Source organism: Hydractinia symbiolongicarpus, chromosome 7, assembly GCF_029227915.1.
Source record: "Hydractinia symbiolongicarpus strain clone_291-10 chromosome 7, HSymV2.1, whole genome shotgun sequence".
NCBI lineage: Eukaryota > Metazoa > Cnidaria > Hydrozoa > Anthoathecata > Hydractiniidae > Hydractinia > Hydractinia symbiolongicarpus.
In genome coordinates, this window is record NC_079881.1 from 9,732,315 (window position 1) to 9,745,746 (window position 13,432).

Sequence of the window (13,432 nt, forward strand, 5' to 3'; positions counted from 1 at the left end):
CAACGGCACTTCAAATATTTTAGTCATTTGCAAGAAGACATTATAATAACAACGTTTATCTGAAATGCATCGGATTAGGGCACAGTGCCTTGTTAGCACAGTAGGCAGCGCGTCAGTTTCATAATCTGAAGGTCGTGAGTTCGATCCTCACGCAGGGCAAGGCTTTTAAAAGCCGCAGTGAATCAAATGTTTGACGCCTATAACAAAACTAGCAACTCAACAATGATTCCGCCCGGGCTCGAACCGGGGACCTTGCGCGTGTGAAGCGCACGTGATACCGCTACACTACGGAATCCAATGAATTTTGGAACCTATGACGAAGGAAAGCAATACAAGGCTAAAATAGCTAGAGAAAAAAGCAAAAACATGTCGCTTGTTAGTTGCCAGATTCCGTAGTGTAGTGGTTATCACGTGCGCTTTACACGCGCAAGATCCCCGGTTCGAGCCCGGGCGGAATCATAGATGTTTCCGCGAAGCGAACCTCGGAAGAGCCTCTGTAGGTTCCATGGTGTAATGGTTAGCACTCAGGACTCTGAATCATGCGATCCGAGTTCAAGTCTCGGTGGAATCTGTGCCGTTATTTGTGCCTCGGAAGCACCTATTGGGCGTTTGGAAGCAACGGCACTTCAAATATTTTAGTCATTTGCAAGAAGACATTGTAATAACAACGTTCTTCTGAAATGCATCAGATTAGGGCACAGTGCCTAGTTAGCGCAGTAGGCAACGCGTCAGTCTCATAGTCTGAAGGTCGTGAGTTCGATCCTCACACAGGGCAAGGCTTTTAAAAGCCGCAGTGAATCAAATGTTTGACGCCTATTACAAAACTAGCAACTCAACAATGATTCCGCCCGGCCTCGAACCGGGGACCTTGCGCGTGTGAAGCGCACGTGATAACCGCTACACTACGGAATCCAATGAATTTTGGAACCGATGACGAAGGAAAGCAATACAAGGCTAAAATAGCTAGAGAAAAAAGCAAAAACATGTCGCTTGTTAGTTGCCAGATTCCGTAGTGTAGTGGTTATCACGTGCGTTTAACACGCGCAAGATCCCCGGTTCGAGCCCGGGCGGAATCATTGATGTTTCCGCGAAGCGAACCTCGGAAGAGCCTCTGTAGGTTCCATGGTGTAATGGTTAGCACTCAGGACTCTAAATCCTGCGATCCGAGGTCAAGTTTTGGTAGAACCTGTGCCGTTAGTTGTGCCTCGGAAGCACCTATTGGGCGTTTGGAAGCAACGGCACTTGAAATATTTTAGTCATTAGCAAGAAGACATTGTAATAACAACGTTCTTCTGAAATGCATCGGATTAGGGCACAGTGCCTTGTTAGCGCAGTAGGCAGCGCGTCAGTCTCATAGTCTGAAGGTCGTGAGTTCGATCCTCACACAGGGCAAGGCTTTTAAAAGCCGCAGTGAATCAAATGTTTGACGCCTATAACAAAACTAGCAACTCAACAATGATTCCGCCCGGCCTCGAACCGGGGACCTTGCGCGTGTGAAGCGCACGTGATAACCGCTACACTACGGAATCCAATGAATTTTGGAACCTATGACGAAGGAAAGCAATACAAGGCTAAAATAGCTAGAGAAAAAACCAAAAACATGTCGCTTTTTAGTTGCCAGATTCCGTAGTGTAGTGGTTATTACGTGTGCTTAACACGCGCAAGGTCCCCGGTTCGAGCCCGGGCGGAATCATTGATGTTTCCGCGAAGCGAACCTCGGAAGAGCCTCTGTAGGTTCCATGGTGTAATGGTTAGCACTCAGGACTCTAAATCCTGCGATCCGAGGTCAAGTTTCGGTAGAACCTGTGCCGTTAGTTGTGCCTCGGAAGCACCTATTGGGCGTTTGGAAGCAACGGCACTTGAAATATTTTAGTCATTAGCAAGAAGACATTGTAATAACAACGTTCTTCTGAAATGCATCGGATTAGGGCACAGTGCCTTGTTAGCGCAGTAGGCAGCGCGTCAGTCTCATAGTCTGAAGGTCGTGAGTTCGATCCTCACACAGGGCAAGGCTTTTAAAAGCCGCAGTGAATCAAATGTTTGACGCCTATAACAAAACTAGCAACTCAACAATGATTCCGCCCGGGCTCGAACCGGGGACCTTGCGCGTGTGAAGAGCACGTGATAACCGCTACACTACGGAATCCAATGAATTTTGGAACCTATGACGAAGGAAAGCAATACAAGGCTAAAATAGCTAGAGAAAAAAGCAAAAACATGTCGCTTGTTAGTTGCCAGATTCCGTAGTGTAGTGGTTATCACGTGCGCTTTACACGCGCAAGATCCCCGGTTCGAGCCCGGGCGGAATCATAGATGTTTCCGCGAAGCGAACCTCGGAAGAGCCTCTGTAGGTTCCATGGTGTAATGGTTAGCACTCAGGACTCTGAATCCTGCGATCCGAGTTCAAGTCTCGGTGGAATCTGTGCCGTTATTTGTGCCTCGGAAGCACCTATTGGGCGTTTGGAAGCAACGGCACTTCAAATATTTTAGTCATTTGCAAGAAGACATTGTAATAACAACGTTCTTCTGAAATGCATCAGATTAGGGCACAGTGCCTAGTTAGCGCAGTAGGCAGCGCGTCAGTCTCATAGTCTGAAGCTCGTGAGTTCGATCCTCACACAGGGCAAGGCTTTTAAAAGCCGCAGTGAATCAAATGTTTGACGCCTATTACAAAACTAGCAACTCAACAATGATTCCGCCCGGGCTCGAACCGGGGACCTTGCGCGTGTGAAGCGCACGTGATAACCGCTACACTACGGAATCCATTGAACTTTGGAACCTATGACGAAGGAAAGCAATACAAGGCTATAATAGCTAGAGAAAAAAGCAAAAACATGTCGCTTTTTAGTTGCCAGATTCCGTAGTGTAGTGGTTATCACGTGCGCTTAACACGCGCTAGGTCCCCGGTTCGAGCCCGGGCAGAATCATTGATGTTTCCGCGAAGCGAACCTCGGAAGAGCCTTTGCAGGTTCCATGGTGTAATGGTAATCACTCAGGACTCTGAATCCTGCGATCCGACTTCAAGTCTCGGTGGAACCTGTGCCGTTAGTTGTGCCTTGGAAGCACCTATTGGGCGTTTGGAAGCAACGGCACTTTAAATATTTTAGTCATTTGCAAGAAGACATTGTAATAACAACGTTCTTCTGAAATGCATCGGATTAGGGCACAGCGCCTTGTTAGCGCAGTAGGCATCAGGTCATTCTCATAATCTGAAGGTCGTGAGTTCGATCCTCACACAGGGCAAGGCTTTTAAAAGCCGCAGTGAATCAAATGTTTGACGCCTATTACAAAACTAGCAACTCAACAATGATTCCGCCCGGGCTCGAACCGGGAACCTTGCGCGTGTGAAGCGCACGTGATAACCGCTACACTACAGAATCCAATGAATTTTGGAACCGATGACGAAGGAAAGCAATACAGGGCTAAAATAGCTAGAGAAAAAAGCAAAAACATGTCGCTAGTTAGTTGCCAGATTCCGTAGTGTAGTGGTTATCACGTGCGCTTAACACGCGCAAGGTCCCCGGTTCGAGCCCGGGCGGAATCATTGATGTTTCCGCGAAGCGAACCTCGGAAGAGCCTCTGTAGGTTCCATGGTGTAATGGTTAGCACTCAGGACTCTGAATCCTGCGATCCGAGTTCAAGTCTCGGTGGAACCTGTGTCGTTAGCTGTGCCTCGGAAGCACCTATTGGGCGTTTGGAAGCAACAGCACTTCAAATATTTTAGTCATTTGCAAGAAGACATTGTAATAACAACGTTCTTCTGAAATGCATCGGATTAGGGCACAGTGCCTTGTTAGCGCAGTAGGCAGCGCGTCAGTCTCATAATCTGAAGGTCGTGAGTTCGATCCTCACACAGGGCAAGGCTTTTAAAAGCCGCAGTGAATCAAATGTTTGACGCCTATTACAAAACTAGCAACTCAACAATGATTCCGGCCGGGCTCGAACCGGGGACCTTGCGCGTGTGAAGCGCACGTGATAACCGCTACACTACAGAATCCAATGAATTTTGGAACCTATGACGAAGGAAAGCAATACAAGGCTAAAATAGCTAGAGAAAAAAGCAAAAACATGTCGCTTTTCAGTTGACAGATTCCGTAGTATAGTGGTTATCACGTGCGCTTAACACGCGCAAGGTCCCCGGTTCGAGCCCGGGCGGAATCATTGATGTTTCCGCGAAGCGAACCTCGGAAGAGCCTCTGTAGGTTCCATGGTGTAATGGTTAGCACTCAGGACTCTGAATCCTGCGATCCGAGTTCAAGTCTCTGTGGAACCTTTGCCGTTAGTTGTGCCTCGGAAGCACCTATTGGGCGTTTGGAAGCAACGGCACTTCAAATATTTTAGTCATTTGCAAGAAGACATTGTAATAACAACGTTCTTCTGAAATGCATCGGATTAAGGCACAGTGCCTTGTTAGCGCAGTAGGCAGGGCGTCAGTCTCATAATCTGAAAGTCGTGATTTCGATCCTCACACAGGGCAAGGCTTTTAAAAGCCGCAATGAATCAAATGTTTGACGCCTATTACAAAACTAGCAACTCAACAATGATTCCGCCCGGGCTCGAACCGGGGACCTTGCGCGTGTGAAGCGCACGTGATAACCGCTACACTACGGAATCCAATAAATTTTGGAACCTATGACGAAGGAAAGCAATACAAGGCTAAAATAGCTAGAGAAAAAAGCAAAAACATGTCGCTTGTTAGTTGCCAGATTCCGTAGTGTAGTGGTTATCACGTGCGCTTTACACGCGCAAGGTCCCCGGTTCGAGCCCGGGCGGAATCATTGATGTTTCCGCGAAGCGAACCTCGGAAGAGCCTCTGTAGGTTCCATGGTGTAATGGTTAGCACTCAGGACTCTGAATCCTGCGATCCGAGTTCAAGTCTCGGTGGAACCTGTTCCGTTATTTGTGCCTCGGAAGCACCTATTGGGCGTTTGGAAGCAACGGCACTTTAAATATTTTAGTCATTTGCAAGAAGACATTGTATTAACAACGTTCTTCCAAAATGCATGGGATTAGGGCACAGTGCCTTGTTAGCGCAGTAGGCAGGGCGTCAGTCTCATAATCTGAAAGTCGTGAGTTCGATCCTCACACAGGGCAAGGCTTTTAAAAGCCGCAATGAATCAAATGTTTGACGCCTATTACAAAACTAGCAACTCAACAATGATTCCGCCCGGGCTCGAACCGGGGACCTTGCGCCTGTGAAGCGCACGTGATAACCGCTACACTACGGAATCCAATGAATTTTGGAACCTATGACGAAGGAAAGCAATACAAGGCTAAAATAGCTAGAGAAAAAAGCAAAAACATGTCGCTTGTTAGTTGCCAGATTCCGTAGTGTAGTGGTTATCACGTGCGCTTTACACGCGCAAGGTCCCCGGTTCGAGCCCGGGCGGAATCATTGATGTTTCCGCGAAGCGAACCTCGGAAGAGCCTCTGTAGGTTCCATGGTGTAATGGTTAGCACTCAGGACTCTGAATCCTGCGATCCGAGTTCAAGTCTCGGTGGAACCTGTGCCGTTATTTGTGCCTCGGAAGCACCTATTGGGCGTTTGGAAGCAACGGCACTTCAAATATTTTAGTAATTTGCAAGAAGACATTGTATTAACCACGTTCTTGTGAAATGCTTGGGATTAGGGCACAGTGCCTTGTTAGCGCAGTAGGCAGCGTGTCAGTCTCATAATCTGAAGGTCGTGAGTTCGATCCTCACACAGGGCAAGGCTTTTAAAAGCCGCAGTGAATCAAATGTTTGACGCCTATTACAAAACTAGCAACTGAACAATGATTCCGCCCGGGCTCGAACCGGGGACCTTGTGCGTGTGAAGCGCACGTGATAACCGCTACACTACGGAATCCAATGAATTTTGGAACCTATGACGAAGGAAAGCAATACAAGGCTAAAATAGCTAGAGAAAAAAGCAAAAACATGTCGCTTGTTAGTTGGCAGATTCCGTAGTGTAGTGGTTATCACGTGCGCTTTACACGCGCAAGGTCCCCGGTTCGAGCCCGGGCGGAATCATTGATGTTTCCGCGAAGCGAACCTCGGAAGAGCCTCTGTAGGTTCCATGGTGTAATGGTTAGCACTCAGGACTCTGAATCCTGCGATCCGAGTTCAAGTCTCGGTGGAACCTGTGCCGTTATTTGTGCCTCGGAAGCACCTATTGGGCGTTTGGAAGCAACGGCACTTCAAATATTTTAGTCATTTGCAAGAAGACATTATAATAACAACGTTTATCTGAAATGCATCGGATTAGGGCACAGTGCCTTGTTAGCGCAGAAGGCAGCGCGTCAGTCTCATAATCTGAAGGTCGTGAGTTCGATCCTCACACAGGACAAGTCTTTTAAAAGCCGCAGTGAATCAAATTTTTGACGCCTATTACAAAAATATCAACTCAACAATGATTCCGCCCGGCCTCGAACCGGGGACCTTGCGCGTGTGAAGCGCACGTGATAACCGCTACACTACGGAATCCAATGTATTTTGGAACCTATGACGAAGGAAAGAAATACAAGGCTAAAATAGCTAGAGAAAAAAGCAAAAACATGTCGCTTTTTAGTTGCCAGATTCCGTAGTGTAGTGGTTATCACGTGCGCTTAACACGCGCAAGGTCCCTGGTTCGAGCCCGGGCGGAATCATTGATGTTTCCGCGAAGCGAACCTCGGAAGAGCCTCTCTAGGTTCCATGGTGTAATGGTTAGCACTCAGGACTCTGAATCCTGCGATCCGAGTTCAAGTCTCGTTGGAACCTGTGCCGTTAGTTGTGCCTCGGAAGCACCTATTGGGCGTTTGGAAGCAACGGCACTTCAAATATTTTAGTCATTTGCAAGAAGACATTTTAATAACAACGTTCTTCTGAAATGCATCGGATTAGGGCACAGTGCCTTGTTAGCGCAGTAGGTAGCGCGTCAGTCTCATAATCTGAAAGTCGTGAGTTCGATCCTCACACAGGGCAAGGCTTTTAAAAGCCGCAATGAATCAAATGTTTGACGCCTATTACAAAACTAGCAACTCAACAATGATTCCGCCCGGGCTCGAACCGGGGACCTTGCGCCTGTGAAGCGCACGTGATAACCGCTACACTACGGAATCCAATGAATTTTGGAACCTATGACGAAGGAAAGCAATACAAGGCTAAAATAGCTAGAGAAAAAAGCAAAAACATGTCGCTTGTTAGTTGCCAGATTCCGTAGTGTAGTGGTTATCACGTGCGCTTTACACGCGCAAGGTCCCCGGTTCGAGCCCGGGCGGAATCATTGATGTTTCCGCGAAGCGAACCTCGGAAGAGCCTCTGTAGGTTCCATGGTGTAATGGTTGGCACTCAGGACTCTGAATCCTGCGATCCGAGTTCAAGTCTCGGTGGAACCTGTGCCGTTATTTGTGCCTCGGAAGCACCTATTGGGCGTTTGGAAGCAACGGCACTTCAAATATTTTAGTAATTTGCAAGAAGACATTGTATTAACCACGTTCTTGTGAAATGCTTGGGATTAGGGCACAGTGCCTTGTTAGCGCAGTAGGCAGCGTGTCAGTCTCATAATCTGAAGGTCGTGAGTTCGATCCTCACACAGGGCAAGGCTTTTAAAAGCCGCAGTGAATCAAATGTTTGACGCCTATTACAAAACTAGCAACTGAACAATGATTCCGCCCGGGATCGAACCGGGGACCTTGTGCGTGTGAAGCGCACGTGATAACCGCTACACTACGGAATCCAATGAATTTTGGAACCTATGACGAAGGAAAGCAATACAAGGCTAAAATAGCTAGAGAAAAAAGCAAAAACATGTCGCTTGTTAGTTGGCAGATTCCGTAGTGTAGTGGTTATCACGTGCGCTTTACACGCGCAAGGTCCCCGGTTCGAGCCCGGGCGGAATCATTGATGTTTCCGCGAAGCGAACCTCGGAAGAGCCTCTGTAGGTTCCATGGTGTAATGGTTAGCACTCAGGACTCTGAATCCTGCGATCCGAGTTCAAGTCTCGGTGGAACCTGTGCCGTTATTTGTGCCTCGGAAGCACCTATTGGGCGTTTGGAAGCAACGGCACTTCAAATATTTTAGTCATTTGCAAGAAGACATTATAATAACAACGTTTATCTGAAATGCATCGGATTAGGGCACAGTGCCTTGTTAGCGCAGAAGGCAGCGCGTCAGTCTCATAATCTGAAGGTCGTGAGTTCGATCCTCACACAGGACAAGTCTTTTAAAAGCCGCAGTGAATCAAATTTTTGACGCCTATTACAAAACTATCAACTCAACAATGATTCCGCCCGGCCTCGAACCGGGGACCTTGCGCGTGTGAAGCGCACGTGATAACCGCTACACTACGGAATCCAATGTATTTTGGAACCTATGACGAAGGAAAGAAATACAAGGCTAAAATAGCTAGAGAAAAAAGCAAAAACATGTCGCTTTTTAGTTGCCAGATTCCGTAGTGTAGTGGTTATCACGTGCGCTTAACACGCGCAAGGTCCCTGGTTCGAGCCCGGGCGGAATCATTGATGTTTCCGCGAAGCGAACCTCGGAAGAGCCTCTCTAGGTTCCATGGTGTAATGGTTAGCACTCAGGACTCTGAATCCTGCGATCCGAGTTCAAGTCTCGTTGGAACCTGTGCCGTTAGTTGTGCCTCGGAAGCACCTATTGGGCGTTTGGAAGCAACGGCACTTCAAATATTTTAGTCATTTGCAAGAAGACATTTTAATAACAACGTTCTTCTGAAATGCATCGGATTAGGGCACAGTGCCTTGTTAGCGCAGTAGGTAGCGCGTCAGTCTCATAATCTGAAGGTCGTGAGTTCGATCCTCACACAGGGAAAGGCTTTTAAAAGCCGCAGTGAATCAAATTTTTGACGCCTATTACAAAACTAGCAACTCGACAATGATTCCGCCCGGGCTCGAACCGGGGACCTTGCGCGTGTGAAGCGCACGTGCTAACCGCTACACAACGGAATCCAATGAATTTTGGAACCGATGACGAAGGAAAGCAATACAAGGCTAAAATAGCTAGAGAAAAAAGCAAAAACATGTCGCTTGTTAGTTGCCAGATTCCGTAGTGTAGTGGTTATCACGTGCGCTTAACACGCGCAAGGTCCCCGGTTCGAGCCCGGGCGGAATCATTGATGTTTCCGCGAAGCGAACCTCGGAAGAGCCTCTGTAGGTTCCATGGTGTAATGGTTAGCACTCAGGACTCTGAATCCTGCGATCCGAGTTCAAGTCTCGGTGGAACCTGTGCCGTTATTTGTGCCTCGGAAGCACCTTCTGGGCGTTTGGAAGCAACGACACTTCAAATATTTTAGTCATTTGCAAGAAGACATTGTAATAACAACGTTCTTCTGAAATGCATCGGATTAGGGCACAGTGCCTTGTTAGCGCAGTAGGCAGCGCAACAGTCTCATAATCTGAAGGTCATGAGTTCGATCCTCACACAGGGCAAGGCTTTTAAATGCCGCAGTGAATCAAATGTTTGACGCCTATTACAAAACTAGCAACTTAACAATGATTCCGCCCGGGCTCGAACCTGGGACCTTGCGCGTGTGAAGCGCACGTGATAACCGCTACACTACGGAATCCAATGTATTTTGGAACCTATGACGAAGGAAAGCAATACAAGGCTAAAATAGCTAGAGAAAAAAGCAAAAACATGTCGCTTGTTAGGTGCCATATTCCGTAGTGTAGTGTTTATCACGTGCGCTTTACACGCGCAAGGTCCCCGGTTCGAGCCCGGGCGGAATCATTGATGTTTCCGCGAAGCGAACCTCGGAAGAGCGTCTGTAGGTTTCATGGTGTAATGGCTAGCACTCAGGACTCTGAATCCTGCGATCCGAGTTCAAGTCTCGGTGGAACCTGTGCCGTTATTTGTGCCTCGGAAGCACCTATTGGGCGTTTGGAAGCAACGGCACTTCAAATATTTTAGTCATTTGCAAGAAGACATTGTAATAACAACGTTCTTCTGAAATGCATCGGATTAGGGCACAGTGCCTTGTTAGTGCAGTAGGCAGCGCGTCAGTCTTATAATCTGAAGGTCGTGAGTTCGATCCTCACACAGGGCAAGGCTTTTAAAAGCCGCAGTGAATCAAATTTTTGACGCCTATTACAAAACTAGCAACTCAACAATGATTCCGCCCGGGCTCGAACCGGGGACCTTGCGCCTGTGAAGCGCACGTGATAACCGCTACACTACGGAATCCAATGAATTTTGGAACCTATGACGAAGGAAAGCAATACAAAGCTAAAATAGCTAGAGGTAAAAGCAAAAACATGTCGCTTTTTAGTTGGCAGATTCCGTAGTGTAGTGCTTATCACGTGCGCTTAACACGCACAAGGTCCCCGGTTCGAGCCCGGGCGGAATCATTGATGTTTTCGCAAAGCGAACCTCGGAAGAGCCTCTGTAGGTTCCATGGTGTAATGGTTAGCACTCAGGATTCTGAATCCTGCGATCCGAGTTCAAGTCTCGGTGGAACCTGTGCCGTTAGTTGTGCCTCGGAAACACCTATTCGGTGTTTGGAAGCAACGGCACTTCAAATATTTTAGTCAGTTGCAAGAAGACATTGTAATAACAACGTTCTTCTGAAATGCATCGGACTAGGGCACAGTGCCTTGTTAGCGCAGTAGGCAGCGCGTCAGTCTCATAATCTGAAGGTCGTGAGTTCGATCCTCACACAGGGCAAGGCTTTTAAAAGCCGCTGTGAATCAGATGTTTGATGCCTATTACAAAACTAGCAACTCAACAATGATTCCGCCCGGGCTCGAACTGGGGACCTTGGGCGTGTGAAGCGCACGTGATAACCGCTACACTACGGAATCCAATGAATTTTGGAACCGATGGCGAAGGAAAGCAATACAAGGCTAAAATAGCTAGAAAAAAAAGCAAAAACATGTCGCTTGATAGTTTTGCCACATTCCGTAGTGTTGTGGTTATCACGTGCGTTTAACACGCGCAAAGTCCCCGGTTCGAGCCCGGGCGGAATCATTGATGTTTCCGCGAAGCAAAAGTCGGAAGAGCCTCTGTAGGTTCCATGGTGTAATGGTTAGCACTCAGGACTCTGAATCCTGCGATCCGAGTTCAAGTCTCGGCGGAACCTGTGCCGTTAGTTGTGCCTTGGAAGCAACTATTGGGCGTTGGGAAGCAACGGCACTTCAAATATTTTAGTCATTTGCAAGGAGACATTGTAATAACAACGTTCTTCTGAAATGCATGGGATTAGGGCACAGTGCCTTGTTAGCGCAGTAGGCAGCGCGTCAGTCTCATAATCTGAAGGTCGTGAGTTCGATCCTCCCACAGGGCAAGGCTTTTAAAAGCCGCAGTGAATCAAATGTTTGACGCCTATTACAAAACTAGCAACTCAACAATGATTCTGCCCGAGCTCGAACCGGGGACCTTGCGCGTGTGAAGCGCACGTGATAACCGCTACAATACGTAATCCAATGGATTTTGGAACCTATGACGAAGGAAAGCAATACAAGGCTAAAATAGCTAGAGGAAAAAGCAAAAACATGTCGCTTGTTAGTTGCCAGATTCCGTAGTGTAGTGGTTATCACGTGCGCTTTACACGCGCAAGGTCCCCGGTTCGAGCCCGGGCGGAATCATTGATGTTTCCGCGAAGCGAACCTCGGAAGAGCCTCTGTAGGTTCCATGGTGTAATGGTTAGCACTCAGGACTCTGAATCCTGCGATCCGAGTTCAAGTCTCGGTGGAACCTGTGCCGTTAGTTGTGCCTTGGAAGCACCAATTGGGCGTTTGGAAGCAACGGCACTTGAAATATTTTAGTCATTTGCAAGAAGACATTGTAATAACAACGTTCTTCTGAAATGCATCGGATTAGGGCACAGTGCCTTGTTAGCGCAGTAGGCAGCGCGTCAGTCTCATAATCTGAAGGTCGTGAGTTCGATCCTTACACAGGGCAAGGCTTTTAAAAGCCGCAGTGAATCAAATGTTTGACGCCTATTACAAAACTAGCAACTCAACAATGATGCCGCCCGGGCTCGAACAGGGGACCTTGCGCGTGTGAAGCGCACGTGATAACCGCTACACTACGGAATCCAATGAACTTTGGAACCTATGACGAAGGAGAGCAATACAAGGCTAAAATAGCTAGAGAAAAAAGCAAAAACATGTCGCTTTTTAGTTGCCAAATTCCGTAGTGTAGTGGTGGTTATCACGTGCGCTTAACACGCGCAAGGTCCCCGGTTCGAGCCCGGGCGGAATCATTGATTTTTCAGCGAAGCGAACCTCGGAAGAGCCTGTGTAGGTTCCATGGTGTAATGGTTAGCACTCAGGACTCTGAATCCTGCGATCCGAGTTCAAGTCTCGGTGGAACCTGTGCCGTTATTTGTGCCTTGGAAGCACCTATTGGGCGTTTGGAAGCAACGGCACTTCAAATATTTTAGTCATTTGCAAGAAGACATTGTAATAACAACGTTCTTCTGAAATGCATCGGATTAGGGCACAGTGCCTTGTTAGTGCAGTAGGCAGCGCGTCAGTCTTATAATATGAAGGTCGTGAGTTCGATCCTCACACAGGGCAAGGCTTTTAAAAGCCGCAGTGAATCAAATTTTTGACGCCTATTACAAAAGTAGCAACTCAACAATGATTCCGCCCGGGCTCGAACCGGGGACCTTGCGCCTGTGAAGCGCACGTGATAACCGCTACACTACGGAATCCAATGAATTTTGGAACCTATGACGAAGGAAAGCAATACAAAGCTAAAATAGCTAGAGGTAAAAGCAAAAACATGTCGCTTGTTAGTTTTGCCACATTCCGTAGTGTTGTGGTTATCACGTGCGTTTAACACGCGCAAAGTCCCCGGTTCGAGCCCGGGCGGAATCATTGATGTTTCCGCGAAGCGAAAGTCGGAAGAGCCTCTGTAGGTTCCATGGTGTAATGGTTAGCACTCAGGACTCTGAATCCTGCGATCCGAGTTCAAGTCTCGGCGGAACCTGTGCCGTTAGTTGTGCCTTGGAAGCAACTATTGGGCGTTGGGAAGCAACGGCACTTCAAATATTTTAGTCATTTGCAAGGAGACATTGTAATAACAACGTTCTTCTGAAATGCATGGGATTAGGGCACAGTGCCTTGTTAGCGCAGTAGGCGGCGCGTCAGTCTCATAATCTGAAGGTCGTGAGTTCGATCCTCCCACAGGGCAAGGCTTTTAAAAGCCGCAGTGAATCAAATGTTTGACGCCTATTACAAAACTAGCAACTCAACAATGATTCTGCCCGAGCTCGAACCCGGGACCTTGCGCGTGTGAAGCGCACGTGATAACCGCTACACTACGTAATCCAATGGATTTTGGAACCTATGACGAAGGAAAGCAATACAAGGCTAAAATAGCTAGAGAAAAAAGCAAAAACATGTCGCTTGTTAGTTGCCAGATTCCGTAGTGTAGTGGTTATCACGTGCGCTTTACACGCGCAAGGTCCCCGGTTCGAGCCCGGGCGGAATCATTGATGTTT

The 13,432-nt window shown here is 47.8% G+C and overlaps 49 non-coding genes across 49 annotated transcripts; 33 read left to right on the top strand and 16 right to left on the bottom strand.

Annotated features, from left to right (window-relative positions):
* Positions 1-223: 223 nt before the first annotated feature.
* On the bottom strand, positions 224-295 carry Trnav-cac (transfer RNA valine (anticodon CAC)). Its single transcript has one exon. It is a non-coding gene; the product is annotated as a tRNA-Val (tRNA).
* A 91-nt stretch (positions 296-386) lies between these two features.
* Trnav-uac (transfer RNA valine (anticodon UAC)) lies at positions 387-459 on the top strand. Its single transcript has one exon. It is a non-coding gene; the product is annotated as a tRNA-Val (tRNA).
* A 380-nt stretch (positions 460-839) lies between these two features.
* Trnav-cac (transfer RNA valine (anticodon CAC)) lies at positions 840-912 on the bottom strand. Its single transcript has one exon. It is a non-coding gene; the product is annotated as a tRNA-Val (tRNA).
* Positions 913-1,003: 91 nt separating this feature from the next.
* On the top strand, positions 1,004-1,076 carry Trnav-aac (transfer RNA valine (anticodon AAC)). Its single transcript has one exon. It is a non-coding gene; the product is annotated as a tRNA-Val (tRNA).
* A 380-nt stretch (positions 1,077-1,456) lies between these two features.
* Positions 1,457-1,529, bottom strand: Trnav-cac (transfer RNA valine (anticodon CAC)). The gene has a single exon. It is a non-coding gene; the product is annotated as a tRNA-Val (tRNA).
* A 91-nt stretch (positions 1,530-1,620) lies between these two features.
* Trnav-aac (transfer RNA valine (anticodon AAC)) lies at positions 1,621-1,693 on the top strand. The gene has a single exon. It is a non-coding gene; the product is annotated as a tRNA-Val (tRNA).
* Positions 1,694-2,237: 544 nt separating this feature from the next.
* Positions 2,238-2,310, top strand: Trnav-uac (transfer RNA valine (anticodon UAC)). Its single transcript has one exon. It is a non-coding gene; the product is annotated as a tRNA-Val (tRNA).
* Positions 2,311-2,350: 40 nt separating this feature from the next.
* On the top strand, positions 2,351-2,422 carry Trnaq-cug (transfer RNA glutamine (anticodon CUG)). Its single transcript has one exon. It is a non-coding gene; the product is annotated as a tRNA-Gln (tRNA).
* Positions 2,423-2,690: 268 nt separating this feature from the next.
* Trnav-cac (transfer RNA valine (anticodon CAC)) lies at positions 2,691-2,763 on the bottom strand. The gene has a single exon. It is a non-coding gene; the product is annotated as a tRNA-Val (tRNA).
* A 91-nt stretch (positions 2,764-2,854) lies between these two features.
* Trnav-aac (transfer RNA valine (anticodon AAC)) lies at positions 2,855-2,927 on the top strand. Its single transcript has one exon. It is a non-coding gene; the product is annotated as a tRNA-Val (tRNA).
* Positions 2,928-3,307: 380 nt separating this feature from the next.
* Positions 3,308-3,380, bottom strand: Trnav-cac (transfer RNA valine (anticodon CAC)). Its single transcript has one exon. It is a non-coding gene; the product is annotated as a tRNA-Val (tRNA).
* Positions 3,381-3,471: 91 nt separating this feature from the next.
* On the top strand, positions 3,472-3,544 carry Trnav-aac (transfer RNA valine (anticodon AAC)). Its single transcript has one exon. It is a non-coding gene; the product is annotated as a tRNA-Val (tRNA).
* A 40-nt stretch (positions 3,545-3,584) lies between these two features.
* Trnaq-cug (transfer RNA glutamine (anticodon CUG)) lies at positions 3,585-3,656 on the top strand. The gene has a single exon. It is a non-coding gene; the product is annotated as a tRNA-Gln (tRNA).
* A 131-nt stretch (positions 3,657-3,787) lies between these two features.
* On the top strand, positions 3,788-3,860 carry Trnam-cau (transfer RNA methionine (anticodon CAU)). Its single transcript has one exon. It is a non-coding gene; the product is annotated as a tRNA-Met (tRNA).
* Positions 3,861-4,088: 228 nt separating this feature from the next.
* Positions 4,089-4,161, top strand: Trnav-aac (transfer RNA valine (anticodon AAC)). The gene has a single exon. It is a non-coding gene; the product is annotated as a tRNA-Val (tRNA).
* A 380-nt stretch (positions 4,162-4,541) lies between these two features.
* Positions 4,542-4,614, bottom strand: Trnav-cac (transfer RNA valine (anticodon CAC)). The gene has a single exon. It is a non-coding gene; the product is annotated as a tRNA-Val (tRNA).
* A 91-nt stretch (positions 4,615-4,705) lies between these two features.
* Positions 4,706-4,778, top strand: Trnav-uac (transfer RNA valine (anticodon UAC)). The gene has a single exon. It is a non-coding gene; the product is annotated as a tRNA-Val (tRNA).
* A 40-nt stretch (positions 4,779-4,818) lies between these two features.
* Trnaq-cug (transfer RNA glutamine (anticodon CUG)) lies at positions 4,819-4,890 on the top strand. Its single transcript has one exon. It is a non-coding gene; the product is annotated as a tRNA-Gln (tRNA).
* A 268-nt stretch (positions 4,891-5,158) lies between these two features.
* Positions 5,159-5,231, bottom strand: Trnav-cac (transfer RNA valine (anticodon CAC)). The gene has a single exon. It is a non-coding gene; the product is annotated as a tRNA-Val (tRNA).
* A 91-nt stretch (positions 5,232-5,322) lies between these two features.
* Positions 5,323-5,395, top strand: Trnav-uac (transfer RNA valine (anticodon UAC)). The gene has a single exon. It is a non-coding gene; the product is annotated as a tRNA-Val (tRNA).
* Positions 5,396-5,435: 40 nt separating this feature from the next.
* Trnaq-cug (transfer RNA glutamine (anticodon CUG)) lies at positions 5,436-5,507 on the top strand. The gene has a single exon. It is a non-coding gene; the product is annotated as a tRNA-Gln (tRNA).
* Positions 5,508-5,775: 268 nt separating this feature from the next.
* Trnav-cac (transfer RNA valine (anticodon CAC)) lies at positions 5,776-5,848 on the bottom strand. The gene has a single exon. It is a non-coding gene; the product is annotated as a tRNA-Val (tRNA).
* Positions 5,849-5,939: 91 nt separating this feature from the next.
* On the top strand, positions 5,940-6,012 carry Trnav-uac (transfer RNA valine (anticodon UAC)). The gene has a single exon. It is a non-coding gene; the product is annotated as a tRNA-Val (tRNA).
* A 40-nt stretch (positions 6,013-6,052) lies between these two features.
* On the top strand, positions 6,053-6,124 carry Trnaq-cug (transfer RNA glutamine (anticodon CUG)). The gene has a single exon. It is a non-coding gene; the product is annotated as a tRNA-Gln (tRNA).
* A 268-nt stretch (positions 6,125-6,392) lies between these two features.
* On the bottom strand, positions 6,393-6,465 carry Trnav-cac (transfer RNA valine (anticodon CAC)). Its single transcript has one exon. It is a non-coding gene; the product is annotated as a tRNA-Val (tRNA).
* A 91-nt stretch (positions 6,466-6,556) lies between these two features.
* Positions 6,557-6,629, top strand: Trnav-aac (transfer RNA valine (anticodon AAC)). Its single transcript has one exon. It is a non-coding gene; the product is annotated as a tRNA-Val (tRNA).
* Positions 6,630-7,009: 380 nt separating this feature from the next.
* Positions 7,010-7,082, bottom strand: Trnav-cac (transfer RNA valine (anticodon CAC)). Its single transcript has one exon. It is a non-coding gene; the product is annotated as a tRNA-Val (tRNA).
* A 91-nt stretch (positions 7,083-7,173) lies between these two features.
* Positions 7,174-7,246, top strand: Trnav-uac (transfer RNA valine (anticodon UAC)). Its single transcript has one exon. It is a non-coding gene; the product is annotated as a tRNA-Val (tRNA).
* A 380-nt stretch (positions 7,247-7,626) lies between these two features.
* On the bottom strand, positions 7,627-7,699 carry Trnav-cac (transfer RNA valine (anticodon CAC)). Its single transcript has one exon. It is a non-coding gene; the product is annotated as a tRNA-Val (tRNA).
* Positions 7,700-7,790: 91 nt separating this feature from the next.
* Trnav-uac (transfer RNA valine (anticodon UAC)) lies at positions 7,791-7,863 on the top strand. Its single transcript has one exon. It is a non-coding gene; the product is annotated as a tRNA-Val (tRNA).
* Positions 7,864-7,903: 40 nt separating this feature from the next.
* Positions 7,904-7,975, top strand: Trnaq-cug (transfer RNA glutamine (anticodon CUG)). The gene has a single exon. It is a non-coding gene; the product is annotated as a tRNA-Gln (tRNA).
* Positions 7,976-8,243: 268 nt separating this feature from the next.
* On the bottom strand, positions 8,244-8,316 carry Trnav-cac (transfer RNA valine (anticodon CAC)). The gene has a single exon. It is a non-coding gene; the product is annotated as a tRNA-Val (tRNA).
* A 91-nt stretch (positions 8,317-8,407) lies between these two features.
* Trnav-aac (transfer RNA valine (anticodon AAC)) lies at positions 8,408-8,480 on the top strand. Its single transcript has one exon. It is a non-coding gene; the product is annotated as a tRNA-Val (tRNA).
* Positions 8,481-8,860: 380 nt separating this feature from the next.
* Positions 8,861-8,933, bottom strand: Trnav-cac (transfer RNA valine (anticodon CAC)). The gene has a single exon. It is a non-coding gene; the product is annotated as a tRNA-Val (tRNA).
* Positions 8,934-9,024: 91 nt separating this feature from the next.
* On the top strand, positions 9,025-9,097 carry Trnav-aac (transfer RNA valine (anticodon AAC)). Its single transcript has one exon. It is a non-coding gene; the product is annotated as a tRNA-Val (tRNA).
* A 40-nt stretch (positions 9,098-9,137) lies between these two features.
* Trnaq-cug (transfer RNA glutamine (anticodon CUG)) lies at positions 9,138-9,209 on the top strand. Its single transcript has one exon. It is a non-coding gene; the product is annotated as a tRNA-Gln (tRNA).
* A 268-nt stretch (positions 9,210-9,477) lies between these two features.
* On the bottom strand, positions 9,478-9,550 carry Trnav-cac (transfer RNA valine (anticodon CAC)). Its single transcript has one exon. It is a non-coding gene; the product is annotated as a tRNA-Val (tRNA).
* Positions 9,551-9,957: 407 nt separating this feature from the next.
* Positions 9,958-10,030, top strand: Trnai-uau (transfer RNA isoleucine (anticodon UAU)). Its single transcript has one exon. It is a non-coding gene; the product is annotated as a tRNA-Ile (tRNA).
* Positions 10,031-10,094: 64 nt separating this feature from the next.
* Positions 10,095-10,167, bottom strand: Trnav-cac (transfer RNA valine (anticodon CAC)). The gene has a single exon. It is a non-coding gene; the product is annotated as a tRNA-Val (tRNA).
* Positions 10,168-10,371: 204 nt separating this feature from the next.
* On the top strand, positions 10,372-10,443 carry Trnaq-cug (transfer RNA glutamine (anticodon CUG)). Its single transcript has one exon. It is a non-coding gene; the product is annotated as a tRNA-Gln (tRNA).
* Positions 10,444-10,574: 131 nt separating this feature from the next.
* On the top strand, positions 10,575-10,647 carry Trnam-cau (transfer RNA methionine (anticodon CAU)). Its single transcript has one exon. It is a non-coding gene; the product is annotated as a tRNA-Met (tRNA).
* Positions 10,648-10,990: 343 nt separating this feature from the next.
* On the top strand, positions 10,991-11,062 carry Trnaq-cug (transfer RNA glutamine (anticodon CUG)). Its single transcript has one exon. It is a non-coding gene; the product is annotated as a tRNA-Gln (tRNA).
* A 432-nt stretch (positions 11,063-11,494) lies between these two features.
* On the top strand, positions 11,495-11,567 carry Trnav-uac (transfer RNA valine (anticodon UAC)). Its single transcript has one exon. It is a non-coding gene; the product is annotated as a tRNA-Val (tRNA).
* Positions 11,568-11,607: 40 nt separating this feature from the next.
* On the top strand, positions 11,608-11,679 carry Trnaq-cug (transfer RNA glutamine (anticodon CUG)). The gene has a single exon. It is a non-coding gene; the product is annotated as a tRNA-Gln (tRNA).
* A 432-nt stretch (positions 11,680-12,111) lies between these two features.
* On the top strand, positions 12,112-12,187 carry Trnav-aac (transfer RNA valine (anticodon AAC)). Its single transcript has one exon. It is a non-coding gene; the product is annotated as a tRNA-Val (tRNA).
* Positions 12,188-12,227: 40 nt separating this feature from the next.
* Positions 12,228-12,299, top strand: Trnaq-cug (transfer RNA glutamine (anticodon CUG)). Its single transcript has one exon. It is a non-coding gene; the product is annotated as a tRNA-Gln (tRNA).
* Positions 12,300-12,567: 268 nt separating this feature from the next.
* Trnav-cac (transfer RNA valine (anticodon CAC)) lies at positions 12,568-12,640 on the bottom strand. The gene has a single exon. It is a non-coding gene; the product is annotated as a tRNA-Val (tRNA).
* A 206-nt stretch (positions 12,641-12,846) lies between these two features.
* On the top strand, positions 12,847-12,918 carry Trnaq-cug (transfer RNA glutamine (anticodon CUG)). Its single transcript has one exon. It is a non-coding gene; the product is annotated as a tRNA-Gln (tRNA).
* A 432-nt stretch (positions 12,919-13,350) lies between these two features.
* On the top strand, positions 13,351-13,423 carry Trnav-uac (transfer RNA valine (anticodon UAC)). The gene has a single exon. It is a non-coding gene; the product is annotated as a tRNA-Val (tRNA).
* The last annotated feature ends 9 nt before the right edge of the window (positions 13,424-13,432 follow it).